Raw genomic sequence first — 19499 nt, forward strand, 5'->3', positions numbered from 1 at the left:
GATTGGTTTTTTGGTGGCTACAGAGGCTTACGGCGGCGGAACTCCCAATCTATTGTGTTCCCCGATGTTTTTAGGGGTATATGGATATATATAGGCGAAAGAAGTCGGTCAGGGGAGCCACAAGGGGCCCACGAGGGTGGGGGCGGGCCCAGGGGGTAGGCGCGCCTCCCTGCCTCATGGCCACCTCGAAGCTTCCCTGACGTCTACTCCAAGTCTCCTGGATTGCTTCCGTTCCAAAAATAACTCTCCCGAAGGTTTCATTCCGTTTGGACTCCGTTTGATATTCCTTTTCTGTGAAACACTGAAATAGGCAAAAAACAGCAATTTGGGCCGGGCCTCCGGTTAATAGGTTAGTCCCAAAAATAATATAAAAGTGCATAATAAAGCCCATAAACATCCAAAACATATAATATAATAGCATGAATACTTCATAAATTATAGATACGTTGGAGACGTATCAGCATCCCCAAGCTTAATTCCTGCTCGTCCTCGCGTAGGTAAATGATAAAATAAATAATTTATGAAGTGTGAATGCTAGCAGGTGCACAAGTTTCATCAATGATAATTTCAATCACCTTTTCTAGCATCATTATATATCATAACAGTAGCTCATCTCATAAAGCTTCTCATAATCAAGTAACAAGCTATTCACATGTTAAAGTATAGATCATAAACCTTCTTGAAAACTAACAAACCGTGTTATTAGTCATCAAACAATTACAATTCATCTTATTTTCAGGAAGAGTCTATGTCAGAGCTTTGATTTAGCAAACTCCACATACTCAACTATCATTTAGTCTTTCACAATTGATAACACTCACGCGATATTTATGGGTTCAAAGTTTTAATCAGACACAAAGAAAGATAGGGGCTTATAGATTCGCCTCCCAACCTTTTACCTCAAGGGTAATGTCAACAATAATAGATCATGATGCTTTACATCGAATTGGATATATATATATCAGAATCTTTCCAACACAATGTGCTTGCCAAAGGATAAAATGTAAAAAGGAAAGGTGAAGATCACCATGACTCTTGCATAAGGTAAAAGACAAGAATAAAAGATAGGCCCTTCGCAGAGGGAAGCAGAGGTTGTCATGCGCTTTTATAGTTGGATGCACAAAATCTTAATGCGAGGGAACGTCACTTTATATTGCCACTTGTGATAGGGACCTTTATTATGCAGTCCGTCGCTTTTATTGCTTCCATATCACAAGATCGTATAAAGCTTATTTTCTCCACACTAAAAGATCATACATATTTAGAGAGCAATTTTTATTGCATGCATCGATGACAACTTACTTGAAGGATCTTACTCAATCCATAGGTAGGTATGGTGGACTCTCATGGCAATACTGGTTTAAGGGATGTTTGGAAGCACAAGTAGTATCTCTACTTGGTGCAAAGAATTTGGCTAGCATGAGGGGGAAAGGCAAGCTCAACGTGTTGGGCGATCCATGACAATATACTTTATTTCGGATATAAGAAAACATAACCCATTACGTTGTCTTCCTTGTCCAACATCAACCTTTTAGCTTGTCATATTTTAATGAGTGCTCACAATTACAAAAGATGTCCAAGATAGTATATTTATATGTGAAATCTCTCTTCCTTCAATATTCTTTCATGAATTGTTCAAGTGACCAATACAATGTTTGCTAACCTTCAATAAATTTACCACCTCTACTTCTTATATGTAAAGTCATTACTCCCCATGGGATAAGCATATGAAACATGTATAATTTCAGATTTATGACATTCAAATCATTCAACCATTTACTCATAGGATATAAGTGAAGCACACGAGTAAATGACAAACTACTCCAAAAAGATATAAGTGAAGATCAATGAGTAGTTAAATAATTATGTAGCTATGTGAAGACTCTCTCTCATTTAGAATTTCAGATCTTGGTATTTTATTCAAACAGCAAGCAAAACAAAATAAAACGACATTTCAAGGATAGCACTCATCATGTGAAGAAGCAAAAACTTAGGCTCAACCGATACTAACCGATAATTGTTGAAGAAGAAAGGTGGGATGCCTACCGGGGCATCCCCAAGCTTAGATGCTTGAGACTTCTTGAAATATTATCTTGCGGTGCATTGGGCATCCCCAATCTTGAACTTTTGTGTCTCCTTAATTCCTTTTATATCACGGTTTCCTAAATCTCGAAAGCTTCATCCACACCAAACTCAACAAGAACTCGTGAGATAAGTTAGTATAAACCAATGCAAAAACCTTATCATTCTCTACTGTAACAAATCATTAAAATTATTATTCAACATTGCATACTAAATGCCTCTGCATATTTAATATTCCTATCCTCTAATAGAATCATTAAACAAGCAAACATAAGCAAACAATGCAAACATAACAGCAATCAGCCTAAGCAGGACAATCTGTGAAGAATGCAGCAAGATCCATACTTCCCTAGCTCCAAAAATTATGAAAGAAAATTAACACTGTAGTAAATTTATCAGAGCTTAATATGCAAAAGGTCTCAACATTTTATCACATTCTGACTTTTCTAGGGAATTTTTGCAACAGCGGTAAACTTTCTGTTTTGAAACAGCAACATGTATACTTGCAAAATAAGCATGGTAAAGGCTATCCTTGACATTTTTATTGAAAATAAAGATGCAAAACATTATTCTAAATAACATTAAGAAAATACTAACAAAATAAAATGACGCTCCAAGCAAAACACATATCATGTGGTGAATAAAAATATAGCTCCAAGTAAAGTTACCGATGAACAAAGACAAAAGAGGGGATGCCATCCGGGGCATCCCCAAGCTTAGGCTCTTGGTTGTCCTTGAATATTACCTTCTGGTGCCTTGGGAATCCCCAAGCTTAGGCTCTTGCCACTCCTTATTCCATAGTCCATTGAATCTTTACCCAAAACTTGAAAACTTCACAACACAAAACTCAACAGAAAACTCGTAAGCTCCGTTAGTATAAGAAAATAAATCACCACTTAGGTACTGTTGTGAACTCATTATAAATTCATATTGGTGTAATATCTACTGTATTTAAACTTATCTATGGTTCATACCCTCCGATACTACTCATAGATTCATCAAAATAAGCAAACATCACATAGAAAACTGAATCTGTCAAAAACAGAACAGTCTGTAGTAATCTGTATCATTCGAATACTTCTGTAACTCGAAAAATTCTGAAATAAATTGGTGGACCTGAGGAATTTGTCTAGTAATCATCTGCAAAAAGAATCAACTAAATATCACTCTCCAGTAAAAAGTTTTAGCTAATCTCGTGAGTGCTAAAGTTTCTGTTTTTTACAGCAAGATCATAAAGACTTCACCCAAGTCTTCCCAAAGGTTCTACTTGGCACAAACACTAATTAAAACATAAAACCACATCTAAACAGAGGCTAGATTAATTATTTATTCCTAAAAAGAACCAAAAAGCAAGAAACTAAAATAAAATTGGGTTGCCTCCCAATAAGCGCTATCGTTTAACGCCCCTAGCTAGGCATGATGATTTCAATGATGCTCACATAAGACATAAGAATTGAAACATAAAGAGAGCATCATGAAGAATATGAGTAGCACATTTAAGTCTAACCCACTTCCTATGCATAGGGATTTTGTGAGCAAACAACTTATGGGAACAAAAATCAACTAGCATAGGAAGGCAAAACAAGCATAACTTCAAAACTTTAAGCACATAGAGAGGAAACTTGATATTATTGCAATTCCTACAAGCATATATTCCTCCCTCATAATAATTTTCAGTAGCATCATGAATTAATTAAACCACATAACCAGCACATAAATCATTCTTTTCATGATCTACTTGCATAGAAATTTTACTACTTTCTACATAAGCAAAATTCTTCTCAATCGGAATAGTGGGAGTATCATAAGAAACTCGAATACTATAAATTGTTTCCACATTAAAAGAGTAATGTTCAGAAAAAGGGTAATCATAATCATGACAAGTTTTATAAATATAATCATCACTACTTTTTACAGCATAAGTGTCATCACAATAATCATCATAGGTAGCAACTTTGTTCTCATCATAATCAATTGAAACCTCTTCCGAAATAGTGGATTCATCACTAAATAAAGTCATGACCTCTCCAAATACATTTTTTATAATTATCACAATAAGATTCAACATCCTCCAAAATAGTGGGATCATTACTTCCTAAAGTTAACACTCTTCCAAACCCACTTTCATCAATATAATCATCATAAGTAGGAGGCATGCTATCATCATTATAAATTTGCATATCAAAACTTGGGAGACTAAAAATATCATCTTCATTAAACGTAGCATCCCCAAGATTAGGAAAAACATTAATTGCAGCAAATATATTCTCAAAAACATCATCTTCATCAAACATAGCATCCCCAAGCTTGGGCCTTTTCATATCATAAGCATAATCACTCTCATCATTAATAGTATGGATAGCACCAATAGTATAGCAACTATCATCATCACAATGAGTAATAGGAGCAACATCATTTGGGAGAGATACCTTTCTAACTTTGCTTCTCCGTCTTTTCTTTTTCTTCTTCACATCATGTGTGGGTTCAATCCTCTTTTTGGAGCTCCTTATTAATGAGATTGGTTGAATAGAAGGCTCCTCCTCGTTACCTGATTCATCATAAGAAATAATAGGAAAATATTGGGAAGTCTCTTCCCTTTCGTTAGTATTCTCTTCATCTTCTATTTGTTTTCTTTTCTTTATGTAATTGGCAATATAAGGATTTTCAATGCAATTCACCACACAATACATATAAATTTCTTCTAGATCAACATCGAGGAATTTCTCAAGGTTATATTCTGGAATATGCTTAGTTTTATGTTTCATTTCTTCATAACCCAAAAGCAAACTAAGTTCATTATGATGTGCAAGGGAAATCAAGTCATCACAATTTTTGGACACGATTCGATCATGAAACAATTCATTTGATATTTAAATGACCATGTTCATTGCAAAGTTCACAAGTATGGTGAAGAAATTTTAAATTTTCCGCACAAACATCTAGCCTTTCTTGCAACCATTTAGTTTCCAAATACTTATGCCTCTTGCAAAATCTATTTTCCCTAATTGGTGTGTATTTGCCAGCTCTATGCACTCCACAAAAATTTACATGCTTATAAGAGACATTCTCATCATGACTAGTGCAATCATCATTAGTACTATGGATATTCAAAGAGTTCGTACTAACAACATTGTAATCATGCTCATCATTCACATATTTTATGCCAAGCATTCTATGTAATTCCTCTTCTAGTACTTGAGCAAAATTTTCCTTCCCATCATTTTCACGAAAGACATTAAAAAGATGAAGCATATGAGGCAACCTTAATTCCATTTTTTTGTAGTTTTCTTTTATAAACTAAACTAGTGATAAAACAAGAAACTAAAAGATTCGATTGCAAGATCTAAAGATATACCTTCAAGCACTCACCTCCCCGGCAACGGCGCCAGAAAAGAGCTTGATGTGTACTACGCAACCTTATTCTTGTAGACATTGTTGGGCCTCCAAGTGCAGAGGTTTGTAGGACAGTAGCAAATTTCCCTCAAGTGGATGACCTAAGGTTTATCAATCCGTGGGAGGCGTAGGTTGAAGATGGTCTCTCTCAAACAACCTTGCAACCAAATAATAAAGAGTCTCTTGTGTCCCCAACACAGCCAATACAATGGTAAATTGTATAGGTGCACTAGTTCGGCGAAGAGATGGTGATACAAGTGCAATATGGATGGTAGATATAGGTTTTTGTAATATGAAAATATAAAAACAGCAAGGTAGCAAGTGGTAAAAGTGAGCGTAAACGGTATTGCAATGCTTTGAAACAAGGCCTAGGGTTCATACTTTCACTAGTGCAAGTTATCTCAACAATAATAACATAATTGGATCATATAACTATCCCTCAACATGCAACAAAGAGTCACTCCAAAGTCACTAATAGCGGAGAACAAACGAAGAGATTATTGTAGGGTACGAAACCACCTCAAAGTTATTCTTTCGGATCGATCTATTCAAGAGTTCGTACTAGAATAACACCTTAAGATACAAATCAACCAAAACCCTAATGTCACCTAGATACTCCAATGTCACCGCAAGTATCCGTGGGTATGATCATACGATATGCATCACACAATCTCAGATTCATCTATTCAACCAACACAAAGTACTTCAAAGAGTGCGCCAAAGTTTCTACCGGAGAGTCAAGACGAAAACGTGTGCCAACCCCTATGCATAACTTCACGAGGTCACGGAACCCGCAAGTTGATCACCAAAACATACATCAAGTGAATCACGTGATATCCCATTGTCACCACATATACGCACATGCAAGACATACATCAAGTGTTCTCAAATCCTTAAAGACTCAATCCAATAAGATAATTTCAAAGGGAAAACTCAATCCATCACAAGAGAGTAGAGGGGGGAAGAAACATCATAAGATCCAACTATAATAGCAAAGCTCGCGATACATCAAGATCGTACCACCTCAAGAACACGAGAGAGAGAGAGATCAAACACATAGCTACTGGTACATACCCTCAGCCCAGAGGGTGAACTACTCCCTCCTCGTCATGGAGAGCGCCGGGATGGTGAAGATGGCCACCGGTGAGGGATCCCCCCTCCGGCAGGGTGCCGTAACAGGGTCCCGATTGGTTTTTGGTGGCCAGAGGCTTACGGCGGCGGAACTCCCGATCTATTGTGTTCCCCGATGTTTTTAGGGTATATGGATATATAGGCGAAAGAAGTCAGTCAGGGGAGCCACGAGGGGCCCACGAGGGTGGGGGGCGCACCCAGGGGGGCAGGCGCGCCTCCCTGCCTCATGGCCACCTCGAAGCTTCCCTGACGTCTACTCCAAGTCTCCTTGATTGCTTCCGTTCCAAAAATAACTCTCCCGAAGGTTTCATTCCGTTTGGACTCCGTTTGATATTCCTTTTCTGCGAAACACTGAAATAGGCAAAAAACAGCAATTTGGGCTGGGCCTCCGGTTAATAGGTTAGTCCCAAAAATAATATAAAAGTGCATAATAAAGCCCATAAACATCCAAAACAGATAATATAATAGCATGAATACTTCATAAATTATAGATACGTTGGAGACGTATCATTTTACTTGGCACAAACACTAATTAAAACAGAAAACCACATCTAACCAGAGGCTAGATGAATTATTTATTACTAAACAGGAACAAAAAGGAAGGAATAAAAATAAAATTGGGTTGCCTCCCAACAAGCGCTATCGTTTAACGCCCCTAGCTAGGCATAAAAACAAGAATAGATCTAAGTATCATCATCTTTTGTATGCAATCCATAAGTGGCTCTCATAATAGATTCATAAGGTAATTTAATTTTATTCCTAGGGAAGTGTTCCATGCCTTTCCTTAATGGAAATTGGAATCTAATATTCCCTTCTTTCATATCAATAACTGCCCCAATCGTTCTAAGGAAAGGTCTACCAAGAATAATAGGACATGTAGGATTGCAATCTATATCAAGAACAATAAAATCTATGGGCACATAATTCCTATTTGCAAAAATAAGAACTTCATTAATCCTTCCCATAGGTTTCTTAATGGTGGAATCCGCAAGGTGCAAGTTTAAAGAACAATCATCAAATTCACGGAAACCTCATCACATAAAGTTTTTGGAATCGTGGAAACACTAGCACCCAAATCACATAAATCATAGCATTCATGATCTTTAATCTTAATTTTAATAGTAGGTTCCCACTCATCATAAAGTTTTCTAGGGATAGAAACTTCTAATTCAAGTTTTTCTTCATAAGATTGCATTAAAGCATCAACGATATGTTTGGTAAAAGCTTTATTTTGACTATAAGCATGCGAAGAATTTAACACGGATTGCAACAAGGAAATACAATCTATTAAAGAACAATTATCATAATTAAATTCCTTGAAATCCAAAATAGTGGGTTCATTGCTATGTAAAGTTTTGACTTCTTCAATCCCACTTTTACCAATTTTTGCATCAAGATCTTAAAACTCTGAATTATTGGGACGCCTTGTAACTAAAGTTGACTCATCTCCAGTCCCATCATTATCAAGATTCATATTGTAAAAAAAAGATTTAATAGGAGACACATCAATCACTTTTAGATCTTCATCCTTATTACCTTCTAGATCTTCCGGTTTAGCGGCCATCTTATTAACTAAGGTGGCCTGCTTATCTGAAATTTGGGCTATTAATTTTTCAAGATGAGCAAAATGAGATTTCAAACCATAAAATTCCTTGGACATATCATCAAGCTCTTTATTCATGCACTCCATAAAGCCTTTTTGTTCTTTAAACTCATTTCTAAAGAAATTATTATGCTCAAATTGCAAAGTCATAAAGCTTCTGACGTTGTTTTCAATTTCTGCCAATCTTTTAAGGTGAGGAACACCATTTTTAGGCAGGGCCATAAGGGCAAACAGGCAACAAGAAGCAAGCTGAGAAGAGGTGAATGGAAAAGAGGGCAAATAAAACGGCAAGGGTGAAGTGGGGGAGAGGAAAATGAGAGGCAAATGGCAAATAATGCAATGCGAGGGATAAGAGTTTGTGATGGGTACTTGGTATGTCTTGACTTGTGCGTAGACCTCCGCGGCAACGGCGCCAGAAATCCTTCTTTCTACCTATTGAGCATGCGTTGGTTTTCCCTTGAAGAGGAAAGGGTGATGCAGCAAAGTAGCGTAAGTATTTTTCCCTCAGTTTTTGAGAACCAAGGTATCAATCCAGTAGGAGGCTACACGCAAATCCCTCGTACCTGCACAAACAAATAAGAACCTTGCAACCAACGCGATAAAAGGGTTGTCAATCCCTTCACGACCACTTGCAAAAGTGAGATCTGATAGATATAATAAGATAAATATTTTTGGTATTTTTGTTATATAGATTGGAAAGTAAAGATTGCAAAATAAACGGCGACAGAAATTGGCGAGTTGGTGGGAGATTAATATAATGGAAAATAGACCCGGGGGCCATAGGTTTCACTAGTGGCTTCTCTCAAGATAGCATAAACATTACGGTGGGTGAACAAATTACTGTCGAGCAATTGATAGAAAAGTGCATAATTATGAGAATATCTAGGCATGATCATGTACATAGACATCACATCCGCGACAAGTAGACCGAAACGATTCTGCATCTACTACTATTACTCCACACATCGACCGCTATCCAGCATGCATCTAGAGTATTAAGTTCATAAGAACAGAGTAACGCATTAGGCAAGATGACATGATGTAGAGGGATAAACTCAAGCAATATGATATAAACCCCATCTTTTTATCCTCGATGGCAACAATACAATACGTGCCTTGCTGCCCCTGCTGTCACTGGGAAAGGACACCGCAAGATTGAACACAAAGCTAAGCACTTCTCCCATTGCAAGAAAGATCAATCTAGTAGGCCAAACCAAACTGATAATTCGAAGAGACTTGCAAAGATAACAAATCATACATAAAAGAATTCAGAGGAGATTCAAATATTGTTCATAGATAATCTTGATCACAAACCCACAATTCATCGGATCTCGACAAACACACCGCAAAAAGAATTACATCGAATAGATCTCCAAGAAGATCGAGGAGAACTTTGTATTGAGATCCAAAGAGAGAGAAGAAGCCATCCAGCTAATAACTATGGACCCAAAGGTCTGAGGTAAACTACTTACACATCATCGGAGAGGCTATGGTGTTGATGTAGAAGCCCTCCGTGAGCAATTCCCCCTCCGGCGGAGCGCCGGAAAAGGCCCCAAGATGGGATCTCACGGGTACAGAAGGTTGCGGCGGTGGAAATAGGGTTTCGTGGTGCTCTCGGATGTTTTCGGGGTATATGAGTATATATAGGCGAAAGAAGTCGGTTGGGGGAGCCACAAGGGGCCCACGAGGGTGGGGGATGCGCCTCCCTGCCTCGTGGCCACCTCGTCACTTCCTTGACGTCCACTCCAAGTCTCCTGGATTGCGTTTGTTCCAAAAATAACTCTCCCGAAGGTTTCATTCCGTTGGATATTCCTTTTCTGCGAAACACTGAAATAGGCAAAAAAACAACAATTTGTACTGGGCCTCCGGTTAGTAGGTTAGTCCCAAAAATAATATAAAAGTGTATAATAAAGCCCATTAAACATCCAAAACAGATAATATAATAGCATGGAACAATAAAAAATTATAGATACGTTGGAGACGTATCATGCATGATGAAACTTTATTTGTGATGTAATTAAACCGTCCTCCTCAACTAGCGAAGATCTCTCTAGATAGGGCATTTTGGGTACGATGAACTTTGTGTTATTTATGCTTATGATATGTTGCTTCTATTTTTTCCAAGTCTGTCTCCTTCTGTTGCTCAACTATATATGTTGCATATCATCGACTCATGTGACGATGCAGGTGCATAGATCATCGATGACGAAAAAGTGCTACGCCAGGAGTGTACGACGAGTGGCCAGAGTGTCAGGCCCAGGTGTACCGGTTTCCGAGCGACATCCAGTAGTTAGTTTAGGTTCATGCTAGTGAGAGAGAGGGATACGAACCGACGCCTCAAGAAGTACTACATTATGTATGATGAGACATGTCATGTAACTTGTATAGCTATATCGTGATTATGATGTGACGACATGATTTGTGTTTAATGATATTATGAGACTATTATGTATATGATATGATGAGCATATTGCATGTTTATGATATGATTAGCATACTGTATAAAACCTATACAAAAACATCGCAAATATGCAGCAAAAAATATATATGAGAAAATATAGTAGTAGCGCTCTTTAGCGCTGGACACGAAAACACTACTGCTAAAGCACTTAGCAGTAGCACTGGTATTGAAAGCGCTACTGCTAAGTTGGAATAGCAGTAGCGCGTGTCAAAATGCACTACTGTTAAACATTAGCTATAGCGCCGTATCAGTAGTGCGGGTACCCGCGCTACTGATACACTAAATACCCGCGCTACTGATACACTAAATACCCGCGCTACTGCTAGGCTTTTCCCTAGTAGTGTTCTGTCACTCTAGCAACCCATCATCTAATAACTACTCCACAATGCATTCCCTTAGGCCCAAATATGGTGAAGTGTCATGTAGTCGATGTTCACATAACACCACTAAGGGAAACAACAATATACATATCATCAAAATATCAAACGAATACCAAATTCACATGATTACTTATGACAAGACTTCTCCCATGTCCTTATGAACAAAAGTAACTACTCACAAATCATATTCATGTTCAAGATCAGAGGGGTATTGAATAGCATAATGGATCTGAACATATAATCTTCCACCAAATAAACCAACTAGCATCACCTACGAGATGTAATCAACACTACTACCAACCCACAGGTACCAATATGAGGTTTTGGTACAAAGATTGAATACAAGAGATGAACTAGGGTTTGAGATGAGATGGTGATGGTGAAGATGTTGATGAAGATTGATCCTCCCACGGTGAGAGGGTTGTTGGTGATGACAATGGCTTTGATTTCCCCCTCCCAGAGGGAAGTGTCCCCGGTGGTATCACTTCGTCGGAGAGAAAAAGTGTTCCTGCCCAAGTTCCGCCTCGAGATGACGACGCTTCGTCCTGAAAGTCCTCTCTTTATTTTTTCTAGGGAAAATTGGCTTATATACCAGAAGATGGGCACTGGAGGCTGGCCAGGGGCCCCATGAGCCACCCCTGGGCGCACCCTCGTGCCTCGTGGGCACCTGGGTAGCCCCCTATGGTATTTCTTTCTTCTAGTATTTTTATTTATTCCAAAATAAATCTCCGCGATCAGCTCATTTGAAGATGTGGGTATCTTTGACATAGCTTTTTCAGCTCCAGAATTCCAGCTGCCGACAATCTCCCTCTTCATGTAAATCTTGCAAATTAAGAGAGAAAAGGCATCAGAATTGCTCCACAAAGTGTTATATTGGTTAAAAACATTATAAATAATAGTGGAAAAACATGATACAAAATGAACGTATCAAAGACAAGGGAACTGCCCTTATAGCCTGGGATAAAGTATGTCAACCCAAAGACAGAGGAGGCTTAGGTGTACTTGATATTTCAACTCATAACAAATGCCTACTCATGAAATATCTTCACAAGTTTCTCAATCAACATGATGTTCCTTGTGTCAAGCTCATTTGGGAATCTTATTCCGAATAAAGTTATTAATACCACACCATAGGGCTCTTTCTGGTGGAGAAGTATTATTAAGTTGATACCCGAGTTCAAAGAAGTTGCTATGCCTAAAGTTGGCTCTGGTGATATAGTCATGTTTTGGCAAGATAACTGGTTTAATGGCACTCAACTATACTCTTTCCGTATGAATGAACTTATATCTGTCAAAGATCTCGCTATGACTAATGACCTAATTGAGCACTTTCACACTCCACTGTCTGTTGAAGCTTACGAGCAATATTAGCAGTTGATCACCATTATTCAGACAGATGGGGCTACCCCTGGTAGAATACAAATTATTCCTCAAAAAGGATGTGTCACCATTTACAAAAACAAGAGAATGCCCCTTCAGTTTTTAGAACGATTTGGAAAAGTGCTACAATGCCGAGATACAAAATTTTCATATGGTTTATGCTTCATGACAGAGTGAATGCCAGGAATCTTCTTCAAATGAAAAATTTCTTTCTACCCAGCTATAAGTGTGAACTGTGCAGTAGCTCTTCTGAGGAAACAACTCTTGATCTTTTCTGGGATTGTTCTTTCTCCCTCAGATGCAGGGACTCACTCATTCATGACAGGAAGAGGGGAATCAATGTTCTAGATGAGACAGTGATCATGGATGTAGCGACCAGACCTCAAATGGTCTGTGCTGCTGTGCACCAGTGTCATCCCTGGATCAGTAATGCTGACACGCACAGTACAAATGGAGGATTTATAACAGAGTAGCAATCACACACTTATTACATCGAATATCTCCAAAGAGATTAAGTATGATAAATATGGCTTAAGGCAATCTAAAACGATAACATCGGAAGACTTGGAAGATAAGTGAGTCCATCAACTCCAGCGGCATCACTGAGTATAAGACCACGACCTAAGGCACCTTACTCGTCGTCTGAAAAGTCTGCAACATGAAACGTTGCAGCCCGGAAACGGGTCAGCACATGGAATATGCTGGCAAAGTAACACATAGAGAATAATGAACAACAATAATGCTATACTACATGCATATATGGCTGGTGGAAAGCTCTATGGTTACTGTTTTGCGAAAAGCCAATTTTTCCCTATTTCAAAGGAATAAATTTATTTAACTATCATGGTGGTTGTTAAACATTGAGATGGTTGACAGCATCTCAATCCCAATTAAGCATCATCATTAACCCAACAAAATTAATTAAAAGTAACATGGTGATGAGATTCAAATGATAATCCAGGTACTAGATACTCAAGTTGTCCATAACCGGGGACACGGCTAACCATGATTAGTTTGTACACTCTGCAGAGGTTTGCGCACTTTTCCCCACAAGACTCGATCGCCTCCGCTTGATTCTCGCACTGCATGATGTTTGAGAAACGGATGACCGAGACACAGTCTTTCAGGAACAATCACTCTTTACTCCGGGTGGACCGGTATACCTACTTTCCCCTACATCTGCTAGCCCACCTCTTCAAGAGATCATGTAACCTACTCAACTATGCTAGAGCCCATAATAGCTTGTGGCTGCACACGGAAGTTTCTAGCATGAATAATCTTATGATCCCTTTGAGCCTGGGTGGCGGTCCTTATACAAACAGACAACACTGGATTCTCCAGGTGCCTCAATCCACCCAGATGTGAGTTTTAGTTGCCACCTTAAGTAAACCATTATTAACAATCTCACATCTGTCATGAATATCACTCAAACCCAATCCACGTCTACGAGCATAGCATGGCAATATAATAGCAACGTAGAAGTAACTCCCAAGGGTTTGACAAAAGAACAGGTAATAGGTACTACCTCAACTACTTCCCAATACCCACAATTTAATTAGATCCTAATCATGCAATGTTTGAGGAATAGATCTAATGCAATAAAAACTGGGATTGGAAAGGTATGATCAAAGTGTTACTTGCCTTGCTGATGATCCGCGAAACCTAGCGATTCGAAGTAACAAGCGGCACACTCCGGGTACTCTATCGCAAACAAACAAGAAAACAATAAGTACTCATCTAATGCACAGGTAAAACTCGAATGAAAGATCCAACCAGAAAGTTCAACTTAAGAACTCCGGTTTGTAAAAAGAATCAACTCGAACGAAGCAACGAAAGTCAAACGGCGAAAGAAACACGCTTCGTTTACTAATCTGGATCTAGGTCAAATTTTTCAGTAGCAAAAACTTGTTTGAGTAGGTTAAACGGAAAGAGAATTTCGAGACGAAACTCTAGGCGCTTGAATCGCCTGATTCCGATAAACAAGTGAAAAGTTAAACAGAAACGAAGATTCGATCAGAAATCGAATCTGAAATAATCGCGAAAAAATCCGACGAAAAAGAAAAACGGACGAACGGTTAAAGAACGGACGTTCGTTAACAGAGAAAATCCGACGAACGCGTTCGTTAAAACGAACGAGTCGGTGAACGCTCGCAAAAATAACAAAACCGAAAAAAAACCGATCTAGGGTTTTTTTTTAAAACGAACGGTTTTTTTAAAACAAAACCGGCAACGAACGGTGGCGAGGTATACCTCGTCGGGGCGGCTCCGGCGAGGGGCGGCGGGGCTCGGCGGGCTCGGGGGAGGGCGAGGGGGCGGCGTGCGGCGGCGAACGGCGGCGGCCTTCGGGCGTCGGGCTCCGGCTCCGGCGGCTCGGGGCGGGGCAAGTGCGGGCGGCGGCGGGGTGAGAAGAGGGGGGGGTATATATATGGGGGGTGGAGGTGGCTTGGGGAAGGGGGCGGCCGGCGGCTCCCGTGCTGGCCACGGACTCGGGCGGCGGCGGCGTCGTGCTGGGGGAGGAGACGGGGCGCGGGCGGCTGGGCCTCGGCTGGGCTTTGGCCCGGTCGGGCGGCGCGCAGTTTTTTTTTAAATACGTTCCGCGGAAAAAAATTCGTAGAAAAATAAATAAAAGTCCAAAAAGATAAAATAAATTTTCCCATCTAGTTAGAAAATCTAGAATAGGGTGAACATTTTTTTGACACAAAAATAATTTTTTGAAAACATGCAATATTTTTAATGCAATTAAAATTGCAAATAAAATCCAATTAAATTCCAATAAATGATTTTAACACTTTTCCTCCAGTATTTCAATTGTTTTGGAGAAGTCATATTTTCTCCTCTCGTTTATTTTTAAAATGAAATATTTTTCCAGAGAGAAAATAACTAAAACCAAAATCCTCGTTTTATAATTTGATGAAAATCAAATATGAAAATTCGAGAAAATCCCCAACTCTCTCCGAGGGTCCTTGAGTTGCTTAGGATTTATCGAGGATTTGTCAAAATGCAATAAAATATGATATGCAATGATGATCTATGTATAACATACCAAATTGAAAATTTGGGATGTTACAATGGAAGACTCTTATCCATCCCAATTTTCAATGAACATTGTCATCATGGGATGTGATACATCTCTAACGTATCTATAATTTTTTATTGTTCCATGCTGTTATATTATCAATCTTGGATGTTTTATAATCATTTTATATCATTTTTTGGTTCTAACTTATTGACATAGTGCCAAGTGCCAGTTGCTGTTTTCTGCATGTTTTTTACATCGCAGGAAATCAATACCAAACGGAGTCCAAATGCAACGAAACTTCACAAAGAATTTTTTTGGACCAGAAGACACCTAATGGGCCAAGGCTACGCCTGGGGGGTGCTCCGAGGGGAGCACAACCCACCAGGGCGCGCCAGGAGGCCCACGTGCGCCTTGGTGGGAGGTGCCCACCTCGGGTGTCCCCCGGAGCGCCTCTTTGCTCTATAAATACCCCAATATTCCAGAAACCCAAGGGGAGTCGACGAAAATCAATTCCAGCTGCCGCAGAGTCCAGAACCACCAGATCCAATCTAGACACCATCACAGAGGGGTTCACCACTTCCATTGGTGCCTCTCTGATGATGCGTGAGTAGTTCTTTGTAGACCTTTGGGTCCGTAGTTAGTAGCTAGATGGCTTCCTCTCCCTCGCTGGATTCTCAATACAATGGTCTCTTGGAGATCCATATGATGTAACTCTTTTTGCGGTGTGTTTGTTGGGATCCGATGAACTTTGAGTTTATGATCAGATCTATCTTTTTATATCCATGAAAGTTATTTGAGTTTCTTTGATCTCTTATATGCATGATTGCTTATAGCCTTGTATTTCTTCTCTGATATTTCGGTTTTGTTTGGCCAACTTGATCTATTTATCTTGCAATGGGAAGAGGTGCTTTGTAGTGGGTTCGATCTTACGATGTTTGATCCCAGTGACAGAAGGGGAACCGACTCGTATGTATCGTTGCTACTAAGGATAAAACGATGGGGTCTATCTCTACATAGATAGATCTTGTCTACATCATGTCATTGTTCTTATTGCATTACTCCGTTTCTTCATGAACTTAATACACTAGACACCGCATGTTGGACATCGGTCGATGTGTGGAGTAATAGTAGTAGATGCAGGCAGGAGTCGGTCTACTAATCTTGGACGTGATGCCTATATAATGATCATTGCCTGGATATCGTCATGATTATTTGAAGTTCTATCAATTGCCCAACAGTAATTTGTTTACCCACCATTTGCTATTTTCTCGAGAGAAGCCACTAGTGAAACCTACGGCCCCCGGGTCTCTTTCTCATATTATTTGTCTTTGCGGTCTATTTTATTTGACTTTTATTTTCAGATCTATTAAACCAAAAATACAAAAATACCTTGCTGCAATTTATTTTATTTGGCGTTCGGTCTATTAATATTTACAACTCTCTCACGTCGTTTGCCAATTTCTGGCGCCGCTACCGAAAGGGATTGATAACCCCTTTTACACGTCAGGTTGATTGTATTTGTTATTTGTGTGTAGGTGCTGTTTACGTTGTGTTGCTTAGTTCTCCTACTAGTTCGATAACCTTGGTTTCATCACTGAGGGAAATACCTACCACTGCTGTGCTGCATCAGCCCTGCCTCTTTGGGGAAATACCGACGTAGTTCTAGGAGACATCAAAAGGAACTTTCTGGCGCCGTTGCCAGGGAGGATCTTCAACATATACCAGGTTCCTAATCACAAATCTTATCTCCTCGCAATATACATTATTTGCCATTTGCCTCTCGTTTTCCTCTCCCCACTTCACAAAAATTTGCCATTTTATTCACCCCTCTTTTTCGTTCGCCGTTTTCTTGCCGGATCTGTTTTTGAATTAAATCTTGTTGTGTAGTCATCATGACTCAAGAGAACACCAAGTTATGTGATTTCTCAAATACCAACAATAATGATTTTATTGGCACTCCGATTGCTCCTCCCGCCACTAGTGCGGAGTCTTGTGATATTAATACTGCTTTGCTGAATCTTGTTATGAAAGATCAATTTTCCGGTAATCCTAACGAGGATGCCGCGTCACATCTTAATACCTTCGTGGAATATGAGATATTCAAAAGAAAAAAGATGTGGACAATGATGTTGTGAAGATGAAATTATTTCCGTTTCCTTTGCGTGATTCTGCAAAAATTTGGTTCTCTTCTTTGCCTCGCAATAGTATCGATTCTTGGAATAAGTGCAAAGATGCTTTTATCACTAAGTATTTTCCGCCCGCAAAAATTATTTCCCTTAGAACCCATATCATGAATTTCAAGCAACTTGAACATGAGCATGTTGCATTGGGAAAGGATGAAAATGATGCTAAAGAATTGCCCAACTCATGGGTTAAATCTTTGGATGACCATACAATTTTTTATGCGGGACTGAATTTGTTTCTCGTAATCTTTTAGATTCCGCCGCGGGTGGTACTTTTATGGAAATTACTTTGGATGAAGCCACTAAATTGCTTGATAATATTATGGCAAATTATTCTCAATGGCATACCGAAAGAGCTCCTACTAGTAAAAAGGTTAATTCGGTTGAAGAAATTTCTTCTTTGAGTGAAAAAGTTGATGCTCTTATGAAATTGGTTGCTAGTAAAAGTGCTCCTATTGATTTTAATTATATGCCTTTGTCTAATTTGATTGAGCAAAATAGTGATGCTGTAGATGTGAATTTTATCTCTCGAAATAATTTCAATAACAATGCTTATAGAGGTAATTTTAATGATTGGCCTTTTCCTAGTAATTCCTCTAATAATTATGGTAATCCCTATGGAAATCAATCTTATAATAATAATAGGAACACCTCTGATCTTGAGAATAATATTAAAGAATTTATCAATAGATTTTTTTTTCAACACTACCATAGAAGAAAAGTTGAATAAGATTGATGATTTGTCTAGAAGTGTTGATAGAATTTCTCATGAGGTGGAAAATCTCAAGATGAAATTTTTTGTGCCTAAGGTTGATGAATCAATTAAAGCTCTTTATGTTTCTATGGATGAAAGTAAGAAAAGAACCGCTATGCTTAGAGCTAAAACAGAATTTTTAGAAAAAGCGTTTTCTAGTGATTACTTTCGCAAAAGTGATGAAGATCTTAAAATGATTGGTGTTTCTTCTATTGATTCCTTGTTTAGTAAAGTCAAGATTGATGAAAAAGGGATTGGAGAAGAGTCAACTTTAGCTAGAAGGCGTCCCGATAATTTGGAGGGTGAAAATCTTGTTGAGAAAATCGATAGAAGTGGGTTAGAGGTCAAGACTTTAACTAGTGATGTGCCCACTCTTTTGGATTACAAAGACTTTAATCATGATAGTTGCTCTTTGATTGATTGTATTTCTTTTTTGCAATCCATGATAAATTCACCCCATGCTTATGAGCAAAATAAAGCTTTTACTAAACACATTGTTGATGCTATAATGAAAGCTTTAGAAGAAAAATTGGAATTAGAAGTATCAATTCCTAGAAAATTGCATGACGAATGGGAACCTACCATCAAAGTCAAGATTAAAAATTATGAGTGTTTTGCTTTGTGTGACTTGGGTGCTAGTGTTTCCACAATTCCGAAATCTTTATGTGATGTGCTTGGTCTTACCGATCTTGAAGAATGCTCTTTAAATTTGCACTTGGCGGATTCTACTATTAAAAAGCCTATGGGAAGAATTAATGATGTTCTTATTTTTGCAAATAGGAATTAGGTGCCCATAGATTTCATTGTTCTTGATATTGATTGCAATCCGTCTTGTCCAGTTATTCTCGGTAGACCATTTTTACGCACTATTGGTGCCGTGATTGATATGAAAGAAGGCAATATTAAGTTCCAATTTCCTTTGAGTAAAGGTATGGAACACTTCCCTAGAACAAGAATTAGGCCACCATATGAATCAATCATGATGGCATCTTATGGATCTCGAAACAAAGATGACAAAACTTAGACCCTTGCTTTATGCCTAGCTAAGGGCGTAAAACTATAGCGCTTGTTGGGAGGCAACCCAATGAATAAAATTTATTTTTGCTTTTTGCT

Source organism: Aegilops tauschii, chromosome 5 (assembly GCF_002575655.3).
Source record: "Aegilops tauschii subsp. strangulata cultivar AL8/78 chromosome 5, Aet v6.0, whole genome shotgun sequence".
Taxonomy (NCBI): Eukaryota; Viridiplantae; Streptophyta; class Magnoliopsida; order Poales; family Poaceae; genus Aegilops; species Aegilops tauschii.